The 22,665-nt window shown below is 43.3% G+C and overlaps 1 long non-coding RNA gene across 1 annotated transcript; it reads right to left on the reverse strand.

Moving 5' to 3' along the window:
• Window positions 1–575: 575 nt before the first annotated feature.
• LOC310872804 lies at window positions 576–6,718 on the reverse strand. Its single transcript, XR_014570427.1, has 3 exons — window positions 6,584–6,718; window positions 1,468–1,619; window positions 576–682 (listed from the first exon to the last, which is right to left on the reverse strand). It is a non-coding gene; the product is annotated as an uncharacterized lncRNA (long non-coding RNA).
• Window positions 6,719–22,665: the final 15,947 nt, after the last annotated feature.

Raw genomic sequence — 22,665 nt, forward strand, 5'->3', positions numbered from 1 at the left:
TAGTGTTATAGTGTGTTATGTGTATATTGTATAGTGTTATAGTGTGTTATGTGTATAGTGTTGTATAGTGTTATAGTGTGTAATGTGTATATTGTATAGTGTTATAGTGTGTAATGTGTATATTGTATAGTGTTATAGTGTGTTATGTGTATATTGTATAGTGTTATAGTGTGTTATGTGTATATTGTATAGTGTTATAGTGTGTAATGTGTATATTGTATAGTGTTATAGTGTGTTATGTGTATATTGTATAGTGTTATAGTGTGTTATGTGTATATTGTATAGTGTTATAGTGTGTTATGTGTATATTGTATAGTGTTATAGTGTGTTATGTGTATATTGTATAGTGTTATAGTGTGTTATGTGTATATTGTATAGTGTTATAGTGTGTTATGTGTATATTGTATAGTGTTATAGTGTGTTATGTGTATATTGTATAGTGTTATAGTGTGTTATGTGTATATTGTATAGTGTTATAGTGTGTTATGTGTATATTGTATAGTGTTATAGTGTGTTATGTGTATATTGTATAGTGTTATAGTGTGTATATTGTACAGGAGGATTCACATACACGTGTGGAGGTCCAGGTTCATTACTGAAGTCATGAGGAAGTCCTTTAGACGTGTCACTCTTCATAGACATGTAGCTGGGTGTTGGAGACTCTGCTCTGTGGTACAGACTTCTGGAATCATAACATTGTTTGTGTGAATGACATTGTCAATTTTTTTTTTAAATTTGTATTATTGTTACATTTCATTTTATTTATACAAGGGTAACATCTTTTAGTTTCCTCTCACATCATTTCAGCGAAAAGAAAACTAAAATTGCAAAAAACATTATATAAATTGTTATGCTGTGGTTTTACTAGGCATGTAAAATACTGTAGTTACAGGGCCTGGCCAAGAGGGGGCACAAGTACACCAGATTAGGACTAGGCAGTCAGTAGGAGGCAGAGCCATATAGATTGATCTTAAATCCCTTTATTTTAGTTTTATAGTAATAGTACAACATAAGCATTACAGAGACTTTAGATGTCACTGTACAATACTTACTAAATATACAATAACGGGTGATAGTTTAAACATGGCTTGTTGCATACTGTACACATACTGTACATATTACTGTTCAGTGTTCACATACTATACATGCACACAAGCAGCCAGCCTGTCTACTGAACAGCACACTGATTTGTACCACTTCATTCACAAACTGCACACACAGTAATTTATAATCTGTAGATTAACTTTGAACAGGATTGATACAACATTATTAGATGTTACGTCTTGTTTTTGTCATTCATGTAACTTAGCATGAGATCACATAGTTGTATTATAGTGTGTTGTGTATATAATGCTGCTGCATTGTCTGAAGGAAGCCACGTTTTACTCTTATGTACCTGTAGTGTACACAAGATGGAAGAATAAAGTACAGCATTGAACCTTGAATTGTATAAGAGGATTCACATACGTTGTATCTGGAGGTCCAGGTTCATTACTGAAGTCAGGAGGTTCATGACTCTTCATAGACACAGATGGAGGCTCTGCTCTGTGGATGTGATGTTTGTCAGCTCCCTCCTCCTCTCTCTCCTCACGGCGTCTCATCTTTGGTCTTCAGGAAACCTGTCAAGATTACAGTCACAATACAGCAGGAAACAGTCAATGCTGGCCTAGTCCAGGCGCCAGGGACAAAATAGCCATTGGGCCAGTGGGGCTGTGGCCCAGGGGCCCTTGGCTCTCAGGGGCCCTTCTGGGAAATTGGACCGCGCAGCACTAGGTTTGACGGCCTGAAAAGGGCTCCTGGGGCCCTTCATTGGCCATTGATTTAGTTAAATTTAGGTCAAAAACATGATAAAAACACGGAAAAACACAAAATGTTGCGCTATGGGGACCCTGCAAAAATGACCGGCCCAGGGGCCCTCATGGGGGTTAATCCGTCCCTGCCAGGCGCATGCCACATAATGCCACATAATAGGCTCTTATTGTCACGTCAGCTCGTCGCTTGTTCGAGTCCCGTTCATGACGACCTTTGCTGCATGTCTCTCCCCTTCTCTCTCTCCCTCTTTCCTGTCTGTCTTCACTGTAACTATCAACAAAGGCACAAAAGCCAAAAACTAATCTTAAAAAAAAAGAGAGGAAATGTTTGCTGTTTGCAAAATCTCGGCCACTCCCTGACTCACACTGGCTCAAGCCAGCATGGTGGTGTTACGGTGGAATTGGTGACCTGTGGAAATATGTGACAATCGTGTAGACTCTACACGATTGTCACATATTTCCACAGGAAATACACTGTAGACAATCACATAATGTCAGTGTCTGAATGTAAATCGTTGCGGTTTGTTTATTAGCAGAGTTCAATCTGTGGAGTGATGGAGTGGCTGAGATTTAGGAATTGGAATTTGGTTCTAGGGTAAGATTTCACCGTAAGCCAATCAGAGACAGACACAAACGTTTGTTTTCTCATGCCAGTAAATCTCATTTGAATTGATTTGACATGAGTTGAGTCTTGCCTTCTGGGGAAAGTACTCACGCACGCACACGTGCACTCACGCACACGTGCACTCACGCACAGGCGCTGTCTGTCACTGAGGCATGCATCACCATAGTTGTGAGGTGATGCACAAAAGCTGTCATGTGACAACATTTCACATGGAAACCGGTTGTAACATAACACCACCACTGTGTGTGTGTGTGTGTGACTGTGTGACTGTGTGTGTGTGTGTGTGTGTGTGTGTGTGTGTGTGACTGTGTGTGTGTGTGTGTGTGTGTGTGTGTGTGTGTGTGTGTGTGTGTGTGCGCGCACAGATACAGGGCACTAGCACAGCAAAGCACCTTGATGTGCTTTGTCCAAAAACTAGGGTCATAAAGGTGATATCACTTTGTATATAATCCTCCCTACTATAGAGTGCACTGACCATATAAGGTGTTCCTTATATGTCCCCAGTTAACCCCTGGGGTAAAAAAAAACTTTAGATCCAGCCTTCATCCAATCCTTGGTGCACGTGCTGTTGGCCTGTTGCACGTCCCCCCACTGTAGAGCGTGCACATGTGCACTGTGCACATCATATTACCTGGGTGGACCAGGTTTTTTTTCTAAATCACCAAAATCTCTGAAGGCTCCTTTAAGCAATGTGAGAAATGAGAGAGAGAGGGGGAGAGAGAGAGAGAGAGAGAGAGAGAGAGAGAGAGAGAGAGGGGGGGGGGGGGGAGAGAGTGGGGGGAGGAAGGGAGAGAGAGAGAGAGAGAGAGGGGGGGGGAGGGAGAGAGAGAGGGGGGGAGGAAGGGAGAGAGAGAGAGAGAGAGAGAGAGAGAGAGAGGGGGGGGGGGGAGAGAGAGTGGGGGGAGGAAGGGAGAGAGAGAGAGGGGGGGGGAGGGAGAGAGAGAGGGGGGGAGGAAGGGAGAGAGAGAGAGAGGGGGGGGGGAGGGGGGAGAGAGGGGGGGAGGAAGGGAGAGAGAGAGAGAGATATAAATTGAATAATGCAAAAAATGGACAAGACTAAAGACAAATGCAACTAGAACTGCACTCTGTCGAGTGCATACTTGCTTGCTTGTTGGCTCAATGGCTGCTAACTAAAACTGTTTCGGCTGTAAAACCAGATGAGCTACACATGCAAACTTTGTGTCTGTCATAGTTTTGGACCATTACAAACGCGTTGATGTTTATCATTATGATTGGGTGTGTCTGGAACCCTATGGCTATGTGAAAACGATGTTTATCATTATGATTGGGTGTGTCTGGAACCCTATGGCTATGTGAAAACCAGTGAACTTTTGAAATGTTTGACAAACGTGGTGTCTATTTTAAACACATTGAAATGCTCTGATGTATGATTACATCTATCTAGAACACTCTAATATACACATTCCTATTGATACAGATAGGAGTATTAAATAATGAACGCACAACATCTCTGTACGTGCACATACACGTCCATCTAGTAGACGTATCTCGAAAATCGTTCAACCGACCAACTTCAAACTCGGCGTGTGCGTTGCTGCTGACTCCAGGTACATGTTTATGTCCGATGTCGATGTGATTGGATAGGTAGTTGTCCAGAACCACCTACAGTATGTACGCCCAATCGCCCATACATACTGTAGGTGTTGGCGTAACAGTATAGTATAGTATAGTATAGTATAGTATAGTATAGTATAGTATAGTATAGTATAGTATAGTATAGTATAGTATAGTATAGTATAGTATAGTATAGTATAGATCTAGTATAATGCCTTCATTAGAGCTATGGGACTGTTGTCTCGCATGAAATGCAGACCAGCCTCTCCTCTGTTGCGGGAATATAAATACGTTTTACCTATACTCACCAATACAAATTTCCACTCTGAGCTCCCCACCACATGTATAAAATCGTCACTCACCGATGGTGAGTGACTACATTGGCCCCCTTCAGTTTGCATACCAGGTGGACATTGGGTTTGATGTTTGATGAAGTCATGTATTCTACATGCTAAACAAGGCATTCATACACCTTGACACCCTGGGGCGAATTCAGAAACGGGTCTTATGGTCGCAGCTTACATCAAGATTAACCTGTTTAGTTTATTCTCCAGCAGTAGTGGCAACATTCCAAAAAACAAAACAAACGGAATGTCAAAATATCCACCGCGGGGTCTGAGACCAGAGCCATTGAGTCATTTAAATGCTACTTTAAATGCTTAGTATGACCTTTCACTGCTTCGTCTCAACCATTACTCAATGGCTCTGGTCTCAGACCCTGCGGTGGATATTTTGACATTCTGTTTTTTTTTTTTTTTTTATGTTGCCAAATGCTGTTGGAGCAGCCATAAACTAAACAGGTTCATCTCGATGTTCTGGGCATCTTTGTGATGTTAGTGTTAGTAAAAAGCAGTTAAAAGAGTAACCTTTGACTTGAGGCAGACTGACATCAGTCACTCTACCGTTCACTGTAGTAGAAGAGGTGCGCCTGGTGAGGGTTTAAACCCTGCAGCTATGTCGAGTCCGCCTACAGGAAATACGTGCTGCGACCATGAGACTCGTTTCTGACTACTCTGATGCACTGATGACGTGTTCTTCTCGAATGCTCAGATCTTTTAGCGTATGCAACAGGATGCTGCAAATGGCTGGTGAGGAAGACGCGGGCTCCGTCGTGGGGAGCTCACATGGAGTGGATGGTTTAGGTGCATACAGCGATGAAGCTGTACACCATAATGGCAAACCTGAGTGTTCTAGATAGATTTAATCATGAATAGGAACATTCCAATGTGTTTCTAATGATTAAAATACATGCATCGACTTAACTGAAAGTGTCAAAAGTTAAGTTATAACTCGTTTTAACATAGCCACCATCATGGAAATGCAAATTAGGGTACCAGACACACCCCATTGTAATGATAAGTATTCCAACATGATTGTAATGGTCAAATAACTAAATAAATAGACACCGCATTTGTAGCTCATTTGGTTCAAATGTTACAGCCAAAACTGTTTTAGGTGGCAGCCATATTGGATTTGTCCGCCATGGCGACCCCGAAGGTCACAGGCTCGGCCTTCACATTAAAGCGTCTCCCTTTAACTCCCAATGAACTACATTTTACACTGCTTATTATTGACAGGAAATGTAGTCTTAGTTGCGGTAACTTAACAGCGTGTTTGTGTGTGAGAGAGAGAGAGAGAGAGAGAGAGAGAGAGAGAGAGAGAGAGAGAGAGTATACAGTTTACTACCACGCATCGGAGCGGCGGCCAGCCGGGCTCTCCCCCCCGTGGGCCCTGAGGGCTGAGGCAATTCCTCTACTGCCTCTCCTATATCGCCACGCCTGGTGTGTGACGTGGGTGGGTGTGTGTGTGTGTGTGTGTGTGTGTGTGTGTGTGTGTGTGTGTGTGTGTGTGTGTGTGTGTGTGTGTGTGTGTGTGTGACGTGGGTGTCTGCACGAAGTAAAGAACGATAAGCATCAGTGATGATGATGTGGTTTAGGGTTTTGTAATAATGGACATTTACTGGAGTTGGAACTAGACATGGACATGGAACTAGACATGGAAGCATTCACTCACCTCACTCTAGATTCACCATACCATTCAATCACCATGCTAGGTGAACCATACCATTCAATCACCATGCTAGGTGAACCGTACCATTTTTAACACGTTTTAAAACATTATATTCCAGTCAAATTATTTATTTTACACAAATCCAGTATTTTCTTTTTCTTTTCATTTTCTTTTCCTCTTTTCAATTCAGTAGCAAATTACTGAAATGTCTTTTTTGTCATTACATATTTTACAAAGATCCTGCATTGTATTATTTATTACACTCCCTGTGCTGTTTGCATCACGATTCAAGTTGCGATTTAATTTAATTTAGTCCTACTAGAAATTACCAGGAAATTACACCTGGCCACAAAAGATCACAGGATCTACTGAATGTGAAGGGGACAAGGTTTGGTGACAAACTGACATATTGAGCTTATGACACACATATGGCATCCCCCTAGTATCCCCTCTTCACATTCAGTAGTTTGTGGTAAAAATACATATTTAGCTACCTGTTGGAATGCCCCCTAAAACAGACTAGAGACATTATAGTTCCAGTAAAGTGATTAAAAACACTTACCCGATATTAATCTTTAGGCTTGAATCCAATGTGGCAAAATGTAGTGCATGGTGTTCAGTTCTCTGTGTTTTGTTGTTGTGTCAAAATGGTCGACTGTTTTAACACACAAAGTAGGGAGTGTCTAGAGACCAAACTGGTCAAACTGTTTAGCCAGTGTATTCACAACGTGTGTGTGTGTGTGTGTGTGTGTGTGTGTGTGTGTGTGTGTGTGTGTGTGTGTGTGTGTGTGTGTGTGTGTGTGTGTGTGTGTGTGTGTGTGTGTGTGTGTGTGTGTGTGTGTGTGTGTGTGACGTGGGTGTGTGCACGAAGTAAAGAACGATAAGCATGAGTGATGATGATGTGGTTTAGGGTTTTGTAATAATGGACATTTACTGGAGTTGGAACTAGACATGGACATGGAACTAGACATGGAAGCATTCACTCAACTCACCATACCATTCAATCACCTATAGATTCACCATACCAATCAATCACCTATAGATTCACCATACCATTCAATCACCTATAGATTCACCATACCAATCAATCACCTATAGATTCACCATACCATTCAATCACCTATAGATTCACCATACCAATCAATCACCTATAGATTCACCATACCAATCAATCACCTATAGATTCACCATACCATTCAATCACCTATAGATTCACCATACCATTCAATCACCTATAGATTCACCATACCATTCAATCACCTATAGATTCACCATACCATTCAATCACCTATAGATTCACCATACCATTCAATCACCTATAGATTCACCATACCATTCAATCACCTATAGATTCACCATACCATTCAATCACCTATAGATTCACCATACCATTCAATCACCTATAGATTCACCATACCATTCAATCACCTATAGATTCACCATACCATTCAATCACCTATAGGTTCACCATACCAATCAATCACCTATAGATTCACCATACCATTCAATCACCTATAGATTCACCATACCATTCAATCACCATGCTAGATTCACCATACCATTAAATCACCTATAGATTCAACATACCATTCAATCACCTATAGATTCACCATACCAATCAATCACCTATAGATTCACCATACCATTAAATCACCTATAGATTCAACATACCATTCAATCACCTATAGATTCACCATACCATTCAATCACCTATAGGTTCACCATACCAATCAATCACCTATAGATTCACCATACCAATCAATCACCTATAGATTCACCATACCATTCAATCACCTATAGATTCACCATATCATTCAATCACCATGCTAGATTCACCATACCATTAAATAACAGTGTTGGGCAATATTACTTAGGAGAGTAATATCTTTACTTTACTTATTACTCCTTAGAAAAAGTAATAATATTACATTATGTATTACTTGGAATCATTACTTGAAAAATAAACTGATCATCCCGGCCTTTTCACTCATATGGATATGAAGTATCGACTGAAGGTGGAAATGTACAAATATACCAAGTAACAAAATAAGCGTTAGAAACGAGTCAAACAACCCAGAGACTACATTTCCGGGTAGGCGGGTGGCTGCATCTGCCCGTCGCACAACAGAAACTGAATGTTAATTACGTTTATTTTATTGGTATTTAATGTTTCGTCGTTAGTACGAGTCGAGTCACCACCAGCTGAGTTTACGTCAACGAGGAATCTCATGCGTGTTTCTCGTGCGTCTTTGAACAGATGCTTCAACACGTTTAGATAAAGTGTTTTTCTGCACAAGCAAAGTTTACAACGGACATTAATATACTTGGCATCTTTGACAGACAAGAATGCAAAATAATACCGATACATTTCTCTGTCATGGTCTCTGTCTGTCTCTGTTGTGTTTTGGAAGTGAAGCGAGTCTGAGACGAGACCCCAGACGCATACGCTACGTCATAACTGTGCGCAGGCTGTGCAGGCCAACAAAAACAGATCTACAAGCTACAACGCACCTGTTTTTACCCGTTTATAGCTTGTAGATCTGTTCTATTTTTGCATGCCATGCAACAACCGTCTACTATGAGTGCATAACCGAACGAATGAACCAAAACAAATGACGCTCATTTGTAAGTGAAAGTAAGGAGTAACAAAGCGTGTTTTGGCGGAGTGAATAGTTACTATATTACTATTTCTGCAGAGTAATTCGTTATACTACTCGCTACTGGAAAAAGTAATAATATTACAGTAACTAGTAACTCGTTACTGCCCAACACTGTTCAATCACCATGCTAGGTTCACCATACCATTCAATCACCTATAGATTCACCATACCAATCAATCACCTATAGATTCACCATACCATTCAATCACCTATAGATTCACCATACCAATCAATCACCTATAGATTCACCATACCATTCAATCACCTATAGATTCACCATACCATTCAATCACCTATAGATTCACCATACCATTCAATCACCTATAGATTCACCATACCATTAAATCACCTATAGATTCACCATACCATTCAATCACCTATAGATTCACCATACCATTAAATCACCTATAGATTCACCATACCATTCAATCACCTATAGATTCACCATACCATTCAATCACCTATAGATTCACCATACCATTCAATCACCTATAGATTCACCATACCATTAAATCACCTATAGATTCACCATACCATTCAATCACCTATAGATTCACCATACCAATCAATCACCTATAGATTCACCATACCATTCAATCACCTATAGATTCACCATACCATTCAATCACCTATAGATTCACCATACCATTCAATCACCTATAGATTCACCATACCATTCAATCACCTATAGATTCACCATACCATTCAATCACCTATAGATTCACCATACCATTCAATCACCTATAGATTCACCATACCATTCAATCACTGTAGATTCACCATACCATTCAATCACCATGCTAGGTTCACCATACCATTCAATCACCTATAGATTCACCATATCATTCAATCACCATGCTAGGTTCACCTTACCATTTTAAACAAGTTTTCAAACATTATATTCCAGACAAATTATTATTTCTCTTACACAAATCCAGTATTTTCTTTCTCTTTTCATTTTCTTTTCCTCTTTTCAATTCAGTAGCAAATGACAGATTTTTGTTGTTGTCATGAAATATTTTAGAAAGATCCTGTATTGTTGGATTCCTATTTCCGTCAGCCAGACTGAAAACAATCTCACAGAATCATGTGTTCACTTGAAGTTTTATTTTAGTTCTTGTTGTGTGCAGCCATGATGTTGTTTCACCAGATGCTCATCTGAGAGCCATGATGTTGTTTCACCAGATGCTCATCTGAGAGCCATGATGTTGTTTCACCAGATGCTCATCTGAGAGCCATGATGTTGTTTCACCAGATGCTCATCTGAGTGCCCGCCGGCAAAATTGTCGTCTCCTACAATATACGTCATTTAGACGTTAACACCCACAATACATACAAGTGCAGCAACAGGGATTGGCCATAGGCCGTATACCAGGAGTGTCGAACTCAACTTGGGGCGAGGGCCGCATTGGTCAAAAGGTCACTTGATGGGGGCCACAACCAGTGGCGGACGCAAGCTCGATGTCTCAGTCAGTCACTGCTATAATATCTATCTATCTATCTATCTATCTATCTATCTATGTATGTATGCTCAGACCCAGCCAGCCAGCTCAGACCCAGCCAAATTAAAAAGTCAGAAAACTGGAATGTGGGAAAATGACTTATTTTTACATTTTCTTAGTTCAAACCATTCCATGATTTCCCCATGCCCACACATCTGTGGGCTCTCTCTCTCTCTCTCTGAACAGAAACAAGTCGCGATGCGGCCCCTCCCCCTTCACCACACACACACACACACACACACACACACACACACACACACACACACACACACACACACACACCTTTGTCCCTATAATGTGCACGGGCTACTGGCACCGTTCCACTTCATCATATCACACAAGAGACGCCACACACCAGTATAGAAGAGAGATAGTCACTTACTCACTTGTTGTAACTTGTAGGGATGCCACAAAGTGACCATCAGCCAAATCGAATAGTCGACAGCTCTGCCGATTAAAAATCGATTAATTGAACCCACCCCCCATATTAATCAATATCAGATCAAACTTATAAGATTTTATATTATGCTCATGCCATGGTCACATAACCATTATATGTTGAGTGCATGCTTTGATGGTTACAGTTTTATAATCAGTTCTGATGAGTAAACCTTTGTGGAGATCTTCTCAGTTCTCATTGTATGCTAGTTACTGCCATTCAGGATGGAAAATGAAATCCATTTGGATTTGGGGAGAAGTAGTTTCATAAGGGGCTGGTATGAAGTACTTGATATAAAGAGAACATGTTCAGTTCACTATAGTCTACACTCTACTCTACACCTGCCTTCATTTCATCTGATTTCTGTCTGTCTGGCAGGCACTTAACAAGCCATCGTTAACTGTGTCTGTTAGAGAGAGGGGCAGAGAAGAGTGGCTTTGCTCAACTTGATTTATACTTATATTCTCCACTCTGATGAAGGTACATGTTCGATACAGTATATCATGCAGCCTTACTTATTAGCCTATATTTTGGCTATTAAAAATATATATATATATATATTTTTTTTTTGCTTGAGGCAGGCGGCGGATCACCAGTTTGACACCCCTGCCGTATACAATACAATACAATATATGAGAACACACAATCCGGTAACACTTTACTTTAGGGACGAATTCATACACGTAATTAAGGCTTAATTAAGGCTTAATTAATCCAAAGGTGATTCATTAGTTATCATGAACTATAATTAAATCATCATTAATCCCTTGTCTTCTTCAATCAATTAATGTTTAAGTAACCCATTACTTAACCATTACTTAACCTCCGTTAATCTATCAGTAGTTAAGCCTGTTACTTAATGTGGTGTGTTTGTAGATCTGTTATTATCGGTCAGTTCTATGCCCAGGATGAGTGCTCATATGCGGGTAGGATTAGTGAGTTGACTCGGTCTCCGAAACTGGTTCTAAAACTCCCGGGGGTTTCACATGTTGGACTGGCTCACCTGGGGGTCGCAGCAGGACCCCCAGGGGACATTTTTCATCCATTAACTACCAGTTACTGTACCTGGGCTATTCTATGCAAATGCAACCACTATTGAAAGTTAAAAGCATACTGACTCAGTGAGAGAACGTATGTCCGAACAAATTGCTCTAGCGCAAAAAGTAAAAGTCGAATTTGATTTTTGTTTTCGCCGTGAGTGACCCGAGACAATGAGGTACGCCGTGTGCGATCGTGGTATTGGTACGATAAAAAACGTGGTTATGAGAGCGAGTTAAGAAATTGTGTTTGTGATGAAAATGTGATCGACAGTAAAAGGGGACAGGTGGTGATCATGTGATCGACAGTAAAAGGAGACAGGTGGTGATCATGTGATCGACAGTAAAAGGAGACAGGTGGTGATTATGTGATCGACAGTAACAGTAAAAGGAGACAGGTGGTGGTCGCATGTCGTTATAGGTGAGCCGTGCTGTACTGTACTGTACATTATGTGTCGCATGTCATTATAGGTGAGTCGTACTGTACTGTACATTATGTGTTGCATGTCGTTAAAGGTGTACTGTACTGTACTGTACATTATGTGTCGCATGTCGTTAAAGGTGAGCTGTACTGTACTGTACTGTACATTATGTGTCACATGTCGTTATAGGTGAGCCGTACTGTACTGTACATTATGTGTCGCATGTCGTTATAGGTGAGCCGTACTGTACTGTACATTATGTGTCGCATGTCGTTATAGGTGAGCCGTACTGTACTGTACTGTACATTATGTGTCGCATGTCGTTATAGGTGAACCGTACTGTACTGTACATTATGTGTCGCATGTCGTTATAGGTGAACCGTACTGTACTGTACTGTACATTATGTGTCGCATGTCGTTATAGGTGAGCCGTACTGTACTGTACTGTACATTATGTGTCGCATGTCGTTATAGGTGAGCCGTACTGTACTGTACTGTACATTATGTGTCGCATGTCATTATAGGTGAACCATAGGTGAACCGTACTGTACTGTACTGTACATTATGTGTCGCATGTCGTTATAGGTGAACCGTACTGTACATTATGTGTCGCATGTCGTTATAGGTGAGCCGTACTGTACTGTACATTATGTGTCGCATGTCGTTATAGGTGAGCCGTACTGTACTGTACATTATGTGTCGCATGTCGTATGTCGGCACGTCGCATGTCTGCGCGCGTCCATAGTCGCCGCCAACCACCGCCGCCCGACCCGCACGGCTCGACAGCCCTCATGGGGCGGACAACAGCCGCGCGCGCGCCGGCCACCGCCGCGCGCGCGCCGGCCACCGCCGCGCCCGCGAGGGACACCGTAACCTTGAGAGAAAGAAAGAGAAAGATGCTCATTATTAGCTAGTAGTTGTTCTCGCTTACTGTAAATTGTTCTGGATTAAGGGCATCTGTTAAATGACTAAATTGCAAATTGTACATTGTTGATAAAAATAAAAATATATACAGACACCTTGCTGTGTGTGTATATATTTAATATTATTTAATCAACAATGTACAATTTAGGCATTTAGCAGATGCCCTTAACCCAAATAGTATAGGTAATATAGTTACCTTGCCATGATGGGACTCCAAGGAATGATGGGAAACTAGAAAAAGTGCCCTTCCGGGCACAGGTCTCCACCAGGTTATCCACAGATCCGTGCAGTTAGAGGTAAAAACACTTTTCGGCCAGTTATAGCGCCACCTTGAGGCTGAGTTGAAATTGTTCATGTGGCATTTCGTCCTCGGCCTAGTGGGAATGTGGGTGCACAATTTCAGGGAAATCACGCGATGTGTTCATGATTTGCAGCATTTTGTTTGAAACTGAGCACTCCTGTGAACTTTGGAAGCCAATCTTAACCAATCAGGATGGAGTCTGATAAATCTGAAAGACCCGTTTGGTTGAATGGCTCTAGAGAGACTGTGTACCAATTTGCGTGATGTTTGGACAAAATCTGTAGGTGTACTGTGCAAAAACTTGTTTTGCACAAAGCGGCCTCCTGGTGGCGCTATAACAGGCCGTTCTGGAAAGTTTGGGGCAGAGGTTCATGGTTGGCATCCAGGGAGTGTGTGTGCAAAATATGGCATCGACCGGGTTAACGGTGGCCGAGATTAGCTGTTCACGGACACACGGACACACGGACGGACGGACGGACGGACACGCGGACGGACGGAGTGCAAAACATACTCTCCCCACATGCCTTCGGCCTGGTGGAGACAATTAAATGAAATTTGCAGATTCTTTTGAAGAAATTAAATTCGTCAATCGTTTCATTGAATGAAACACATGCACACACGCACGCATACACGCACGCACACGTGCATTAACATCCACACCACCACAACGTCCTTATAGCCATGTAGGGTTATACGGTACGGAGCTGCACTAATTAATATCTGTTCATTTATGTCACTAGAAGAGTGACACAAATTCAACGTTTGCCACCTGGAAAGTACTACGAAAAGAGGTTAATCAAACAGAAAATACAACATTTGGCCAACCTGGCGGGAAGGAAACAACAAGTTAGGGAAAACTCACACAGCTTCAACACACACACGGCACACACATGCGCGCTCGCTCACACAGACACTGAAGTCCTTCAGCCTAATGTACCTCAATGTACCAGCTTGAGCGGTACATTTGGGGATTCCAGACAACATAGCGCGCCCACTATCGTTGACCGGGCGGGGAGACCCCCCAGGCATCTCGACCCTATCCCCGGCGTTCGGAGGTCACTCCCCTGGCGTTCTCAAGGAGCATTCCAGACATCAAGGGCAGCCGGCATAATTTTCCTTAATAAATAATGCCTATAAATAAATAATAAAAATAAAAATAAAAACAAGTGTTAGAAATGACTACACCTGCACGTGCCCATCGGCCACCGGCCTACTTGAGAACGATGCAACTAGGGAACCTAATAATACCCGTTGTCAACTTGTCATAGCACCCGTTTTAACGGGTCCCTTTTGTGGCCATACTGTATAGACCGATTCCGTACCGGTTTCATGGTCGCAGCCTACGTATTTCCTGTAGGCGGACTCGACGTAGCTGCGGGGGTAAAACCCTCACCAGGCGCACTCTTCCACTACAGTGAACGGCAGAGTGACTGATGTTAGTTTGCCTCAAACTTTACTCCTTTACCTGCTATTTTACTAACACTAACATTACAAAGATGCCCAGAACATCGGGATGAACCTGTGTAGTTTATGGCTGCTCCAACAGTAGTGGCAACATAAAAAAACAAAAAACGGAATGTCTAATATCCACCGCGGTGGCGGAGACCAGAGCCATTGAGCAATGGTTGAGACAAAGCAGTGAAAGATACATAACGCCAGTCTTACCTGTTGCGGTCTCCAAACAAAGTATATAAGATACCAAATATTTCTGTTTTATTAACACAAGGCTGCTGTACTTTATACCTCATACTTTAAATGCTTAGTATGAGGTATAAAATACAGCAGCCTTGTGTTCATAAAACAGAAAGATTGGGTATTGGGTAAGACTGAAATTATGTATCTTGCAGGATTCTTCACTGCTTTGTCTCAACCATTACTCAATGGCTCTGGTCTCAGCCATCGCGGTGGATATTAGACATTCCGTTTTATTTTATTTGTTATGTTGCCACCACTGTTGGAGCAGCCATAAACTACACAGTTTCATCTCGATGTTCTGGGCATCTTTGTAATGTTAGTGTTAGTAAAAAAGCAGGTAAAGGAGTAAAGTTTGAGGCAAACTAACATCAGTCACTCTGCCGTTCACTGTAGTGGAAGAGGTGCGCCTGGTGAGGGTTTTACCCCCGCAGCTACGTCGAGTCCGCCTACAGGAAATACGTAGGCTGCGACCATGAAACCGGTACAGAATCGGTCTATATGGAGGTCTCTGTGTCTGTCTGTCTGTGCCTGAAGAGTGCAAACTGACTGGGAAAAGTGGACTGGTTAAGTAATCAATTGGCAGGTGTGGGGTTGCCATGGCAATCAATTGGCTGAGGCAGAGGCTGGAAATTGCACAGGTGAGGCCGGGGACTGATTAGGCCCACTGGCAGAGCCTGACCAGGTGTGCTATGACAAGTTGAAAATAGCCGATCTACAAGCTCACAACAGCTCGCAGTGCAAGGTATTACCACTGCAATGCTGTAGCTAAAAAAAAAAATACAATCTTTCTAACAGCAATGATGAATACTATTTAAAGGTATTCATAAGCAGTGTTGGAATAAATACTCTCATTTCTGACTTGAAGGACAACTTTAGTTGTTTTCAACCAAGGTTCATGTTTTAGGTTGTGATTAGAGAAAGTAAAAGATGAGTGTTAATTTGTTCATTTTAATTTGCTGCTTTCTTTCGTTTTAGCGGGGGGGGGGGGGGGCATTCGAACATGGGGCTAAATACTTTTAATTTTAAATTGACGTTATTTTTCAGAAAGGAAGCCATAGAGGGTTAAAATGGGTCTTAATGCTTCCAACTCGAGTAGAATTATTAATGTTTTGTACAAGTGTCCATGACAACAAAAATATATGATGTGGAGACAATAAAGACTATTATTATCATTATTATTGAAGGTGGCAACAGTCCATTTGCTCGGTAAAATATTTCGGGGGATATTTACAATGTGTGCAGGCTTGAGTATGTTGAATCTAGTTTGCATTAATGATAGTTGACCCAATCAAATAAAATGGCGATAGTATTCCATGTGGGGCAGACGGCCTGTCACTGCCAGATTTTGGAGAGCAGCGCAGCTATGTTGTTGCGAGGAAAGCGGTAAAATGAGACTTTCGTGGTTGTTTTCGTCTCAGATTTAGTCCGACGGAGCGTCACAGCATAACTCTATGGGGACACAAAAGCGACACAAAAGTAGGACCCGGAAGTATCTCAGGAGGGGGCGCTCACGTCACAGCTAAAATACTGAATAACATATTTAGCCCCGTGTTCAAATGGCCCCCGCCCATGTCAAAAATAGGTAAAATCGCTAAAACGAAACGAAAGCAGCAAATGAAAGAAAATGTATGCTCATCTTTTACTTTCTCTAATAACCTAAAACATGAACATTGGTTGAAAAAAATAGTCCAGAATTGTAAATGTACTTAAGCAAAAGTACAAAATATTTGGTTTTAAAAATGTACATAAAGTACCAAAAGTAGAAAGTATAGTAATTCTACAGAATGTCCCGTTACAAGTTTTCAAATGTGAGCTTGTATATCGGCTACTTTTGTATACATGTATACAGGACTGAAGTGGTTAATGCATGTTTTGTAATAAATATTTAAAAAAATCTGCAAAGTAACTATAGTAACAAATGTTTTCAAATAAATGTAGTGGAGGTAAAAGGATAATATTTGGATCCGAGATGTAGTTGTAGAAGTAAAAAATATTGGGGGAAAACTTTCAAGTGCAAATCCCTCAAAATGTAAAGCACAACTTTAGTTTTTTTCAACCAAGGTTCATGTTTTAGGTTTTATTAGAGAATCAATGGACACACACACACACACACACACACACACACACACACACACACACACACACACACACACACACACACACACACACACACACACACACACACACACACACACACACACACACACACACGGGGAAGGGAAAGCCCCCGTCAGTGTGTCTCAACCAGGAGGAACATTATAAGACTGACACAGATTCTCCGTGAGGACTGGTAGGGACAGAGCCGGCCAGCGCCACCCTTAGGGAAAGAAGGGAACGCCTGGAGCTCCGTGAGGACTGGTAGGGACAGAGCCGGCCAGCGCCACCCTTAGGGAAAGAAGGGAAAGCCTGGAGCTCCGTGAGGACTGGTAGGGACAGAGCCGGCCAGCGCCACCCTTAGGGAAAGAAGGGAAAGCCTGGAGCTCCGTGAGGACTGGTAGGGACAGAGCCGGCCAGCGCCACCCTTAGGGAGAGAAGGGAAAGCCTGGAGCTCCGTGAGGACTGGTAGGGACAGAGCCGGCCAGCGCCACCCTTAGGGAAAGAAGGGAAAGCCTGGAGCTCCGTGAGGACTGGTAGGGACAGAGCCGGCCAGCGCCACCCTTAGGGAAAGAAGGGAAAGCCTGGAGCTCCGTGAGGACTGGTAGGGACAGAGCCGGCCAGCGCCACCCTTAGGGAAAGAAGGGAACGCCTGGAGCTCCGTGAGGACTGGTAGGGACAGAGCCGGCCAGCGCCACCCTTAGGGAAAGAAGGGAAAGCCTGGAGCTCCGTGAGGACTGGTAGGGACAGAGCCGGCCAGCGCCACCCTTAGGGAAAGAAGGGAAAGCCTGGAGCTCCGTGAGGACTGGTAGGGACAGAGCCGGCCAGCGCCACCCTTAGGGAAAGAAGGGAAAGCCTGGAGCTCCGTGAGGACTGGTAGGGACAGAGCCGGCCAGCGCCACCCTTAGGGAAAGAAGGGAAAGCCTGGAGCTCCCGCCAGTGACATTGCTTGTAATTTGTCTATTATGATTTGATCGCATTTCCAAACCCACGGATCTGTATATAATAAAAACGCCTGTAGGCGATATGCTGTACCACTGAGTGTCCACACACACACACACACACACACACACACACACACACACACACACACACACACACACACACACACACACACACACACACACACACACACACACACACACACACACACACTGCACACACACACACAAGGTTCAATCTATGTGCATCATTTGCCTTACAGCAGGGATATTCAATTGGCGGCCCGGGCCACATGCGGCCCGCGGAGCGCCCCCTTGTGGCCCCTGGAAAAAAAAAAGAGGGATAATAAAAGTTACAGGTATGGTGTGTGCGATATTAATTGTTTGATTACCATAATGACGGTAATCATTAAAGGACCACTTTTCAACCTATCTTCATATAATAGGTCCTCACTAATAACCATGATAAAATGACACGTTTTTTTCTACTCGGTCTGTGTCACATAGGAGGGCTGTGGGCAGTTCAGAAACCCACCCAACAGTGACATCAATGGAGAATCCAAGCTAATAGAAACTGCAGGCTTTCTAGTCCTGAAAAGTTGCAATGCGAAAATGGAAGCCATCATTCTCACAATAATAAACCCTGTTAGGGTCCATTTGGTTCCATTTGTACACAGTTACAGTTACAGACCCATAAGGGTCCATTTGGTTCCAAACCATAATTTCCCTGGGGACCCCCTGGAACTGCCTCCAGGACCCTGGGGGTCCCCGGACCCCGAACCCCACTTTGGGAATCACTGCTCTATGTAATCTGATCTTTATAGTCTGATAAACTATTCTCACGTAAATAAATCTTGTTTAAAAAACAATCTGCCTAACGATGATGTCACTGGTGGTCGTGGACGGGTTTCTGAACTGCCCACAGCAGAGTGAGTGTGTGTGTGTGTGTGTGTGTGTTTGTGTGTGTGTGTGTGTGTGTGTGTGTGTGTCCGTCCAGTCGTTAATGTCAAAGCAATGCTGTTTATGCACTGTCAAATAGGTCTAGGCCTACATCTATTCTAAGGTGGCATATACCTGTATAGACATATTATCCTGCTCATTACTGTGCGGAAATATACATAAATCTTCGTGTTTGAGCACAAAAAGCATTTTGAGAACCCACAAATTTCCGCGCTTCGCGCGCACACTGTGCGGCCCCCCACACACAATAATTCTACAGTTGTGGCCCCCGGCCTAATCTAATTGAATACCCCTGCCTTACAGTATGTAAGGCAGGGGTCGCATGCGTCGTGGCAGACAGAGCAAGCAGACAGAGCAAGCTCTCCTGGTTTTGTGCGAAGACAACTTTTCTACAATGGAAACCAACGCCGACTAGAAAAACTTACCAGAGACGATTCACCCGCAGCGGACCCCTCTGGGGTCCCCGATGGTAAGACTCGTTCCTGTACTCTACTCAGCTACTGTTGTTTGCTGTCTCAACGCTGCGGGCTCTGGAAAGAGCCTGTGTGTGTAAGTCCCGCTCCCGGCTATCCATCTGTCCTACAGCCGTTCGTCACTGCTCTGTCCCTGCTTCTTTCTTTTGTTCCGGTCGCTGGTTGTGGTCTTCTCTTATTTAACAGATCCAATGGCACCCCGAACGGAGATTGCGGCGCTCGAGGGTGAGCTTCGCTCTATCGAGCATCAAATCGAGGGACTACTTCAAAGGAAGACCGCGCTGTGTTCCCGGCTGGCCAGCGTGGAAAATGGAGCCGCCCTGCAGTCCTCATCCGCGGCCACTGTCCCGCCTGCCCCCGTGCTGGAACCTTCACCGTCCTGGGCAACAGTAGTGAAGAAAGGCCGCCTCAAAAAAGGCAAAAAAGGCTTAAAAGCGTCGCTTCCCCTATTTGACGCAAGTCTGGACTCAACTTTTACAAACTTTTCCTCCCCTCTGGCAAATCGTCCCCAAGAGTCAATCCTCTCACCGTTGCCTCCTCTGGTTCAGCGAGCGGTCCCTGGCCGAGGAAACTCCACGCCAGCTCCCGAGCGCTCAGGCTGTAGAAAGCGCCCAGCTAGCCCCGCTCTGCCCACCGCTTCTCCCGTGTCGCAAACGGCTTCACCAGAGGTAAAGCGCCCCCGTCTCTCCTCCTTGCAACCTGTGACCGCCACTTCACCGGTTACACATAACTTTCCACGTACTGGAGAAACTGTTGCACTCCTCCATGCTGCGGCGGATACTTTGGTAGAACTCCCTTCAATCAATAATACCATATTAGCCACCTCCAGTCCCGAGGATCGTTCTGCTGGCCCCTCTGGGTCAAATGCTAATCATGCTAGCGTGCTAGCCCGCTACTCCAAGAAACTTGCGTGTTACAATAATAACAAATACAACAACAACCCTGACATAATCATCCTTGGAGATTCTTTAGTTAGGCACACAATTCTACCACGCGCCGTCACTTTTTGTCTCTCCGGGGGTAAGATAGTTGATATGATTGCGCTTGTCCCAGCTGTTATCAATCTTTACCCCACCGCCTCTATTATCATCACACATGTGGCTACAAATGACGTCAGAGCTGGTGGCCGATCCACCAAAATGCGCACTGACCTAGAACTGCTATGTGCTACAGTAGAAAGCCTGGGGAAACGCTGCATTGTGTCAGGCCCCATCCCAACACTCTCCAATAAAATCGAACAGTTTAGCCGACTTTACAGCTTTCATCTCTGGCTGCATGGTTTCTGTGCTGCTCTAGGATACGATTTCATCTCCAACTTTGACTACTTTTGGCGCATCCATAGCCTGTACAGGAATGATGGTGTGCACCTAAATAGTGATGGCAGTAGATTACTGCGGGACAATTATATTAAACACATTGCTTTTAATCATTGATATATTGCGCGGCTCGATCCGACTGTCCTACTTCCCTCTCCAACCTCTACCCCTAACTATATGGATCCCGCCGCTTCATGCACAAATTGTACTAATAACAATTGCAATAACCATGAGCATCTCCCTTTGAGTCATGCTGATTCTATTTCCATCTCCTGTCCGCTATCCATCCATGTCCTCACTAGGACAAGACTACCTTCAGTTAATTTCATCCGCACAGTCACCCCATCAAATCTCATTCATATTCCCTGTAGACCCGAGACTCCTCCCACTAAATGTGATAAAAAGCTTAACCTTGCCTTGTTTAACATCAGGTCACTAACAAAAAAGTCCTCCTCCGTAAATGATATAATCTGTAAAGAGAAGCTAGATATAATCTTTCTAACAGAGACATGGCTTGGCTCGGATGGAGCTTTTCTCCTAGCGCCAGCCTGTCCCCCAAACTACAGTTTTATTCACTCTGTTCGTGAGGCTAAGAAAGGAGGTGGACTGGCAATAATTTTTTCAGACACATTAAAATTCAAGGCTCTGACCCTGGGTAGCTTTACATCCTTTGAATACCAGGCCACTATATTACTTGGTAAATCCTCCATGCCAATGATTAGCATTTATCGCCCTCCAAAATGCAGTAAAGCAATATTTCTAACAGAAATATCAGAACTTTTATCTATCTGCTCCACTAACTATGACAGAACTCTTATCACAGGTGATCTTAATCTGCACCTGGATGATGCTACAGATGCTGTGGCTATGGGTTTCTTAGAGTTATTGCATTCCTTTGAGTTTATCCAACATGTTGTTGGGCCTACACATAAACATGGGCACACTCTGGACCTGGTGATTTCTAGAGGGGTGAACATCACTGTGGAAAGGACTATTGAAAGGCCTGAGCTATCAGACCACTATTTGCTGTGTTTTAATATGACTGCCTCTGATCTAGAGGAAAACATCACAGAATATACCATAACAAAGCGCTTTTTTAGCTCTTCTGCAGCTGACGAGTTCCCTCGTCATCTGGGCCCCCCCCTGCCCGATACTCCCCCAGTAAATGATCTGGTTCAAATTTTTAATCTTAAACTAGAGTCAGCTCTTGATATAGTGGCTCCTTTGAAAACAAAAAAGAAACATAACACCAGAGTAACGCCCTGGTTAAATGAGCATACACGCTCACTGAAGCAAGAATGTCGTAGAGCTGAGCGAGCTTGGAGAAAAAATAAACTCACCACCCACCTAGAGATTCTTAAAAAGTCAACAGTCGCCTATAACAAAGCCCTGCGTCTAGCAAGGCAGGCATATTTCTCTGGCATTATTAACGAGAACAAGACAAATGCCAGAGTCCTATTCTCTACCATTGATCGACTTTTAAACCCCCCCCAGTCCTACAAGCAGTCATTCCCGGCCTCTAAAGCTAAGTGTAATGAGTTTGCATGCTTTTTTGATAACAAAATCTTTAACATTAGAGCTGATATTTTGAATGGTGCTGTTGCTAGTGCAAACCTTCAAACAGCAGCTAACGGTCCCAGGGTAGATCTCTCCAGGGGGAGCCTATTATCGTTTTGCGCAATTGATGAAGACGAACTCCGCAAAACCATATCACAGATGACATCTTCCTCCTGTTCATTGGATACAATTCCCACCACCTTTCTCAAAGAGGTCTTAGACAGTGTGATTGGAGATATCCTAAAAATAGTAAACAGCTCTCTACAGACAGGCGTCTTCCCAGACTCTCTGAAGACGGCCGTAGTCAGGCCCCTACTAAAGAA

Source organism: Protomyctophum parallelum (assembly GCF_964188405.1).
Source record: "Protomyctophum parallelum genome assembly, chromosome: 15".
Lineage (NCBI taxonomy): Eukaryota > Metazoa > Chordata > Actinopteri > Myctophiformes > Myctophidae > Protomyctophum > Protomyctophum parallelum.